Below are 9,779 nucleotides of genomic sequence, written 5' to 3'. Positions count from 1 at the left end.
CCAATTCAGTTTGTCTGTGATGTGTATGCCGAGGAACTTAAAACTTGCTACCCTCTCCACTACTGTTCCATCGATGTGGATAGGGGGGTGTTCCCTCTGCTGTTTCCAGAAGTCCACAATCATCTCCCTAGTTTTGTTGACGTTGAGTGTGAGGTTATTTTCCTGACACCACACTCCGAGGGCCCTCACCTCCTCCCTGTAGGCCGTCTCGTCGTTGTTGGTAATCAAGCCTACCACTATTGTGTCGTCCGCAAACTTGATGATTGAGTTGGAGGCGTGCGTAGTTAAAAGTTCATTTGTGGGATTTTTTTCCTTCTTAATACGTTTGAGTCAATCAGTTGTCCTGTGACAAGGTAGAGGTGGTATACAGAAGATAGCCCTATTTGGTAAAAGACCATGTCCATATTATGGCAAGAACATCTCAAATAAGCAAAGAGAAACGTCAGTCCCTCATTATATGAAGGTCAGTCAATCTGGAAAATGTCTCATGAGTACCGTCACCGGAAAGGAAGACCCAGAGTTACTTCTGCTGCAGAGTTCATTAGAGTTAACTGCACCTCAGATTGCAGCCTAAATAAATGCTTCACAGAGTTCAAGTAACAGACACATCTAAACATCAACTGTTCAGTGGAGACTGCATGAATCAGGCCTTCATGGTTGATTTTCTGCAAAGAAACCACTACTAAAGGACAGCAATAAGAAGAAGAGACTTGCTCTCACCAAGAAACACAAGCAATGGACATTAGACTGGTGGAAATCTGTCCAATGGTCTGATGAGTCCAAATTTGAGATTTTTGGTTCCAACCACTATCTTTGTGAGACGCAGAGTAGGTGAAAGTGGTCAGAGGAAGCAGATGCTGAGCTACAGGACTGTTTTGCCAGCACAGACTGGATTCTTCCGATGGCATTGAGGAGTACACCACATCAGTCACTTGCTTCATCAATAAGTCAAGTCACTTGCTTCATCAACAAGTGCATCGATGACGTCGTCGCCACAGTACATACCCCAACTAGAATCCATGGATTACAGGCAACATCCACACTGAGCTAAAGGATAGAGCTGCCGCTTTCAAGGAGCTTATAAGAAATCCCGCTATGCCCTCCAACAAACTATCAAACAAGTGTCAATACAGGACTAAGATTGAATCGTACTACACCGGCTTCGACGCGCGTCGGATGTAGCAGGGCTTGCAAACTATTACAGACTACAAAGGGATGCCAGCCACGAGCTGCCCAGTGACACAAACCTACCAGACGAGCTAAATTACTTCTATGCTCGCTTCGAGGCAAGTAACACTGAAATATGCATGAGAGCACCAGCTGTTCCGGAAGACTATGTGATCACGCTCTCCGTAGCCGATGTGAGTAAGACCAGGTCAACATTCACAAGGCCGTGGGGCCAGACGGATTACCAGGACGTGTGCTCCGAGCATGCACTGACCAACTGGCAAGTATCTTCACTGACATTTTCAACCTGTCCCTGTCCGAGTCTGTAATACCAACATGTTTCAAGTAGATAACCATAGTCCCTGTGCCCAAGAACACAAAGGTAAAATGCCTAAATGACTACCAACCCGTAGCACCCACGTATGTAACCATGAAGTGCTTTGAAAGGCTGGTCATGGCTCACATCAACACCCTTATCCCAGAAACCCTAGACACACTCCAATTTGCATACAGCACCAGCAGATCCACAGATGATGCAATCTCTATTGCGCTCCACACTGCCCTTTCCCACCTGGACAAAAGAACAGCTATGTTCAACACCATATTGCCCTCAAAGCTCATCACTACGCTAAGGACCCAGGGACTAAACACCTCCCCCTGCAACTGGATCCTGGACTTCCTGACGGTCCGACCCCAGGTGGTAAGGGTAGGTAACAACGCATCTGCCACGCTGATCCCCTCAGGGGTACATGCTCAGCCCCCTCCTGTACTCCTTGTTCACTCATGACTGCCTGGCCAGGCACGACTCCAACACCATCATCAGGTAGGCCTGATCACCGACAACTATGAGACAGCCTATAGGGAGGAGTTCAGAGGCCTGGCCGTGTGGTGCCAGGACAACAACGTCTCCCTCAAGGTGATCAAGACAAAGGCGATGATTGTGGACTACAGGAAAAGGAGGACCGAGCCACGGCCCCATTCTCATCGACGGGGCTGCAGTGGAACAGGTCGAGAGCTTCAAGTTCCTTGGTGACCACATCACCAACAAACTATCATGGTCCAAACACACTGAGACAGTCGTGTAGAGGGCACGACGAAGCCTATTCCCCCGCATAATACGGTGTAAGTTAGTTCATTGGCTGGGCAGCTGAAACTGTGTAGCATAATACAGTACAAGGAAAGTAAAAAACCGAATAGCCTTCATTAAAATGTATCTGTTCACTTCAGTTTGATCCTCTGTTCTGTTCATACACTTTGGTCGGCGAGGAAAGTAGCGTCAATGTTCCCTTCCCTTTTGGCCTCGTACACTATAATGAACAAACAAACACATCAATCTACCAATGAATCAATCAATAATCAAACAACGTTGTCCTCTGTATCTCATTTGGTAGAGCACGGCGCTTGCAACTCCATGACAGTGGATTCCAGGTCCTGGAATGAGGAATACGTGTGACAGAGTGACGGTAAGGAGTCGGGTTTACAGACTTCCAGACTAGTATCGACGTTGGTGTGATGTGATATGATCTATACTCCACCCACAATGGGGATTCCCATCTCTGAGAGAGGGCCTGGTCTAAAGGAGTGCACTATATAAGGAATAGGGTGCCATGGGCTCTGGTCAAAAGGAGTGCACTATATAGGGAATAGGGTATCATTGGGCCTGGTCTAAAGGAGTGCACTATATAGGGAATAGGGTGCCATTTGGGATTCAATCTCTTTCAGATAGCAGTCACAAAACTAGTAGTGGACTATGTGGACCTGTATAATACTACAACTCATATCAATGCTTTAAAGAGGCAACTTGGGTTTCAAACAATAGCAATGCAGCCACCCCACCACTCTCAAATGAATAGACAGAGCTATGAATTCAAGGACTGACCATCTGATATCAAAGTTACAGTTTTAACCATGTATTGAGGATATACAGAATTTGTTTACAATTCACTTTTTTTAATAAACAAATATTTTGGGTTCTGGTGGCGTTAGACAGACAGGTCAGGAGCTATTTAGAATATATACTTATCGGGAAATCAACGGTTATATGTAGTTCATTGAAAAGTCCAAAACCGGTTGTAGCAATCGTTAAATTGCCCCTTTAATGTCTCCTGCCCGAAGAACAACCTACAACACATGTTCTCTTTATTCAGTTCTTTGTTTGTTCTTCAATAACAACAAGTTTAACAGATACAGAGATGTTTCACACCGAAAGGGCTCGATTCAATCCCATCTGCTTTATCCCAAAGTGGTTGTTTCGAAGGTGTCGGAGGTGGACCTGCCTTAGAGCTGTCAAATCCACAGGTGGCTCCCAGCATTATAAACGGACGTTGCCATTGGCTGCACGGAGTCGCATTAACAGAAATTCCATGCATGCTTTTTTAAAACACTGGAATGTGAGAGGTAATCTACACCTCCTTTAGGATAATAGAGGTAGTCTACACCTCCTTTAGGATGATAGATGTAATCTACACCTCCTTTAGGATGACAGATGTAATCTACACCTCCATTAGGATGACAGATGTAATCTACACCTCCTTTAGGATGATAGATGTAATCTACACCTCAACTAGGATGATAGATGTAATCTACACCTCCTTTAGGATGATAGATGTAATCTACACCTCCATTAGGATGATAGATGTAATCTACACCTCCATTAGGATGATAGATGTAATCTACACCTCCATTAGGATGATAGATGTAATCTACACCTCCATTAGGATGATAGATGTTATCTACTCCTCCGTTAGGATGATAGATGTAATCTACACCTCCTTTAGGATGATAGATGTAATCTACACCTCCATTAGGATGACAGATGTAATCTACACCTCCTTTAGGATGACAGATGTAATCTACACCTCCTTTAGGATGACAGATGTAATCTACACCTCCTTTAGGATGACAGATGTAATCTACACCTCCATTAGGATGACAGATGTAATCTACACCTCCTTTAGGATGATAGATGTAATCTACACCTCAACTAGGATGATAGATGTAATCTACACCTCCTTTAGGATGATAGATGTAATCTACACCTCCTTTAGGATGATAGATGTAATCTACACCTCCATTAGGATGATAGATGTAATCTACTACTCCATCCATCTGATGGTCTGTCTCAGCGGTCTGTCTCTGAGGGAACACCGCCTACCACCTGATGGTCTGTCTCAGCGGTCTGTCTCTGAGGGAACACCGCCTACCATCTGATGGTCTGTCTCAGCGGTCTGTCTCTGAGGGAACACCGCCTTCCACCTGATGGTCTGTCTCAGCGGTCTGTCTCTGAGGGAACACCGCCTACCACCTGATGGTCTGTCTCAGCGGTCTGTCTCTGAGGGAACACCGCCTACCATCTGATGGTCTGTCTCAGCGGTCTGTCTCTGAGGGAACACCGCCTACCACCTGATGGTCTGTCTCTGAGGGAACACCGCCTACCACCTGATGGTCTGTCTCTGAGGGAACACCGCCTACCATCTGATGGTCTGTCTCAGCGGTCTGTCTCTGAGGGAACACCGCCTACCACCTGATGGTCTGTCTCTGAGGGAACACCGCCTACCACCTGATGGTCTGTCTCAGCGGTCTGTCTCTGAGGGAACACCGCCTACCACCTGATGGTCTGTCTCTGAGGGAACACCGCCTACCACCTGATGGTCTGTCTCAGCGGTCTGTCTCTGAGGGAACACCGCCTACCATCTGATGGTCTGTCTCAGCGGTCTGTCTCTGAGGGAACACCGCCTACCACCTGATGGCAAAACTCGAGTCACACCACATTATTTCTGCCTCAATGCACAAATTCACGTTGTTGTTTATTAATGACTAGAGAAAGTGAAATGTTTCTTTCGATATTAAAAAGTAGACACGATGAGCTGCTAATTCCAACAACGCAATCCAATCGATACACGTGGCTACTCATTCTGCTGCAGCGCCGGTGGTAGCCAGTGGAAGTCATGAAGAAGAGTGTATTGTCTTGTAAAAGTGTTGAATCAAAACAGGGTTGACAGTTCTGTGCAGAAGAAGAAACAGCAGCTCTCTGCTGTATTCTTGGACAGTCTCTCTCTGCTGTATTCTTGGACAGTCTCTCTCTGGTGTATTCTTGGACAGTCTCTCTCTGCTGTATTCTTGGACAGTCTCTCTCTGCTGTATTCTTGGACAGTCTCTCTGCTGTATTCTTGGACAGTCTCTCTCTGCTGTATTCTTGGACAGTCTCTCTCTGCTGTATTCTTGGACAGTCTCTCTCTGCTGTATTCTTGGACAGTCTCTCTGCTGTATTCTTGGACAGTCTCTCTCTGCTGTATTCTTGGACAGTCTCTCTCTGCTGTATTCTTGGACAGTCTCTCTCTGCTGTATTCTTGGACAGTCTCTCTCTGCTGTATTCTTGGACAGTCTCTCTCTGCTGTATTCTTGGACAGTCTCTCTCTACTGTATTCTTGGACAGTCTCTCTGCTGTATTCTTGGACAGTCTCTCTCTGCTGTATTCTTGGACAGTCTCTCTCTGCTGTATTCTTGGACAGTCTCTCTGCTGTATTCTTGGACAGTCTCTCTGCTGTATTCTTGGACAGTCTCTCTCTGCTGTATTCTTGGACAGTCTCTCTCTGCTGTATTCTTGGACAGTCTCTCTCTGCTGTATTCTTGGACAGTCTCTCTCTGCTGTATTCTTGGACAGTCTCTCTCTACTGTATTCTTGGACAGTCTCTCTCTGCTGTATTCTTGGACAGTCTCTCTCTGCTGTATTCTTGGACAGTCTCTCTCTGCTGTATTCTTGGACAGTCTCTCTCTGCTGTATTCTTGGACAGTCTCTCTCTGCTGTATTCTTGGACAGTCTCTCTCTGCTGTATTCTTGGACAGTCTCTCTCTGCTGTATTCTTGGACAGTCTCTCTCTGCTGTATTCTTGGACAGTCTCTCTCTGCTGTATTCTTGGACAGTCTCTCTCTGGTGTATTCTTGGACAGGCTCTGTCTGCTGTATTCTTGGACAGTCTTTCTCTGCTGTATTCTTGGACAGTCTTTCTCTGCTGTATTCTTGGACAGTCTCTCTCTGCTGTATTCTTGGACAGTCTTTCTCTGCTGTATTCTTGGACAGTCTTTCTCTGCTGTATTCTTGGACAGTCTCTCTCTGCTGTATTCTTGGACAGTCTCTCTCTGCTGTATTCTTGGACAGTCTCTCTCTGCTGTATTCTTGGACAGTCTCTCTCTGCTGTATTCTTGGACAGTCTCTCTCTGCTGTATTCTTGGACAGTCTCTCTCTGCTGTATTCTTGGACAGTCTCTCTCTGGTCATGTGGTTTTAAAAGTTATGAAACCTCATGGCTAATACTAAACCTTGTTTTGGGGTCTTGGAAGCTGTAGGCGCGGTGATTTGAGCTATTCGAATGGCCAGTACAGTTGGCTCTCTTAATATATTTCTCCTGGTCCGCCGGACAGGCGGAATCTATCCATTGTCTGTATCCCAACAGTTTTCCTACCGAGCGCACAGGGCCTCTGAATCAAGTGCACCTACCTCCAACAGGGCCTCTGAATCAAGTGCACCTACCTCCAACAGGGCTTCTGAATCAAGTGCACCTACTTCCAACAGGGCTTCTGAATCAAGTGCACCTTCCTCCAACAGGGCTTCTGAATCAGGTGCACCTACTTCCAACAGGGCTTCTGAATCAAGTGCACCTACTTCCAACAGGGCTTCTGAATCAAGTGCACCTACTTCCAACAGGGCTTCTGAATCAAGTGCACCTACTTCCAACAGGGCTTCTGAATCAAGTGCACCTACTTCCAACAGGGCTTCTGAATCAAGTGCGCCTACTTCCAACAGGGCTTCTGAATCAAGTGCACCTTCCTCCAACAGGGCTTCTGAATCAAGTGCACCTACCTCCAACAGGGCTTTTGAATCAAGTGCACCTACCTCCAACAGGGCTTCTGAATCAAGTGCACCTACCTCCAACAGGGCTTCTGAATCAAGTGCACCTTCTTCCAACAGGGCTTCTGAATCAAGTGCACCTACCTCCAACAGGGCTTCTGAATCAAGTGTACCTACCTCCAACAGGGCCTCTGAATCAAGTGCACCTACCTCCAACAGGGCTTCTGAATCAAGTGCACCTACTTCCAACAGGGCTTCTGAATCAAGTGCACCTACTTCCAACAGGGCTTCTGAATCAAGTGCACCTACCTCCAACAGGGCTTCTGAATCAGGTGCACCTACTTCCAACAGGGCTTCTGAATCAAGCGCACCTACCTCCAACAGGGCTTCTGAATCAAGTGCACCTACCTCCAACAGGGCTTCTGAATCAAGTGTTGAAATAATTTAACTAATAAATAGAACAACAAGACTTTATCTTTGGCTTTTCTACAGAAATGTTAGGAATGCGTTGATAGATAGACCAGTCAATCACAATGAATCAATCAAATGTTTTCTATCAAATGTATTTATAAAGCCCTTTTTACATCAGCCGATGTCACAAAGTGCTATACAGAAATCCAGCCTAAAACCCCAAACAGCAAGCAATGCAGATGTAGAAGCATGGTGGCTAGGAAAAACTCCCTAGAATGGTAGGAATCTAGGAAGAAACCTAGAGAGGAACCAGGATCTGAGGAGTGGCCAGTCCTCTTCTGACTGTGCCAGGTGGAGATTATAACAGTACATGGCCAAGATGTGCAAATGTTCATAGATGACCAGCAGGGTCAAATAATAATAATAATCACAGTGGTTGTAGAGGGTGCAGCAAGTCAGCACCTCAGGAGTAAATGTCAGTTGGCTTTTCATATTCGATCGTTCAGAGTTAGAGACAGCAGGTGCGGTAGAGAGAGAGTCGAAAACAGTAGGTCCAGGACAAGGTAGCACGTCCAGTAAACAGGTCAGGGTTCCATAGCCGCAGGCAGAACAGTTGAAACTGGAGCAGCAACACGACCAGGTGGACCAGGGACAGCAAGGAGTCCTCAGGCCAGGTAGTCCTGAGGCATGGTCCCAGGGCTCAGGTCCTCCAGGAGGGGAGGGAGAGAGAGAGAGAGGGAATTAGAGGAAGCATACTTAAATTCATGCAAGATACCGGATAAGACAGGAGAAATACTCCAGATTTAACAGACTGACCCTAGCCCCCCGACACATAAACTATTGCAGCTGCTGCCCCTTCCGACGATACCCCTGTACAGGGCCAACCAGGCTATGGGATATAACCCCACCCACTTTGCCAAAGTACAGCCCCCACACCACTAGAGGGATATCTTCAATTTTACTACCCTGAGACAAGGCTGAGAAAAGCCCACAAAGATCTCCCCCACAGCACGAACCCAAGGGGGGCGCCAACCCGGACAGGAAGATCACGTCAGTGACTCAACCCACACAAGTGACGCACACCTCCTATGGACGGCATGGAGGAGCACCAGTAAGCCAGTGACTCAGCCCCTGTAATAGGGTTAGAGGCAGAGAATCCCAGTGGAGAGAGGGGAACCGGCCAAGTAGAGACAGCAAGGGTGGTTCCTCACTCCAGTGCCTATGTGTTCACCTTCACACCCCTGGGCCGACATCCTCAGACATGGATGGACGTTGAATACTGACTTGTAATCACTGGTGACCTGGCTGTGAATATGGGCCTATATAGTAGGGCTGTTCTCCCACTCCTCCCTCCACTAGTATAGTGGTAGGTAGTATAATAGTAGGGCCGTTCTCCCACTCCTCCCTCCACTATTATAGTGGTAGGTAGTATAATAGTAGGGCCGTTCTCCCACTCCTCCCTCCACTAGTATAGTGGTAGGTAGTGTAATAGTAGGGCCGTTCTCCCACTCCTCCCTCCACTAGTTTAGTGGTAGGTAGTATAATAGTAGGGCCGTTCTCCCACTCCTCCCTCCACTAGTATAGTGGTAGGTAGTATAATAGTAGGGTCGTTCTCCCACTCCTCCCTCCACTAGTATAGTGGTAGGTAGTATAATAGTACTACCTACCACTTCCTCCACTATCTCCAAATAACTCTCCTCTGGGAAATTAGGTTTTGTTAGCTTGTTAGCTTGTTAGCTTGTGCTGGAAATGTACAATGTACCAATAACAACCAAATGTAACACGGTTCATATGAGAATTACCTCAAGTGAATGCACCATAAAATAAATTATGTGTTTAGAAAGAAAGAAAGACATTTATTCATAGTATGAACGGCATAATCATGTTGGAGGGAATTATATTTGGAGTGTAAAAGTAGAATAACTAACTCGTTTTAAAACGGTTCCTAAAGTGCAAAGTGAACGTTTCAAGTTCAATAATACAACCATGGTCATTTTAATAGAAAATCTAATTCAGATCTAGCGTACTGAGTTTTTGGTGATGAATAACCTACAATCAATCTCGCATTCCTTTACCGCTTTGAATGACGCCACTGCGTGTCCGTCATTCTCAGTGATTAGCAATGAAGCGGTTGAGGAAAAGGACATCGGTGTAATGTACTGCGGCGGCATAGAGTTTAATCGTTTCATTTCCGTGTCGGGTTTCCCCAGGAGAAAGTGGCCTACAACTGTCACTATATAAACAGTGACAGGGGAAGGGCAACCATGGCACATTGAAGGACATAGACTCCTGCAGCCACCTGGTCTTTTCGTTTAAAAAAAAAACACCGTTGGAGGATGACACGGGTCAGTCTGC

The sequence above is a fragment of the Oncorhynchus clarkii genome, unplaced genomic scaffold, assembly GCF_045791955.1.
Source record: "Oncorhynchus clarkii lewisi isolate Uvic-CL-2024 unplaced genomic scaffold, UVic_Ocla_1.0 unplaced_contig_10858_pilon_pilon, whole genome shotgun sequence".
NCBI lineage: Eukaryota > Metazoa > Chordata > Actinopteri > Salmoniformes > Salmonidae > Oncorhynchus > Oncorhynchus clarkii.
The sequence above is the reverse complement of the archived record's forward strand: the minus strand, read 5'-3'. Positions refer to the sequence as shown.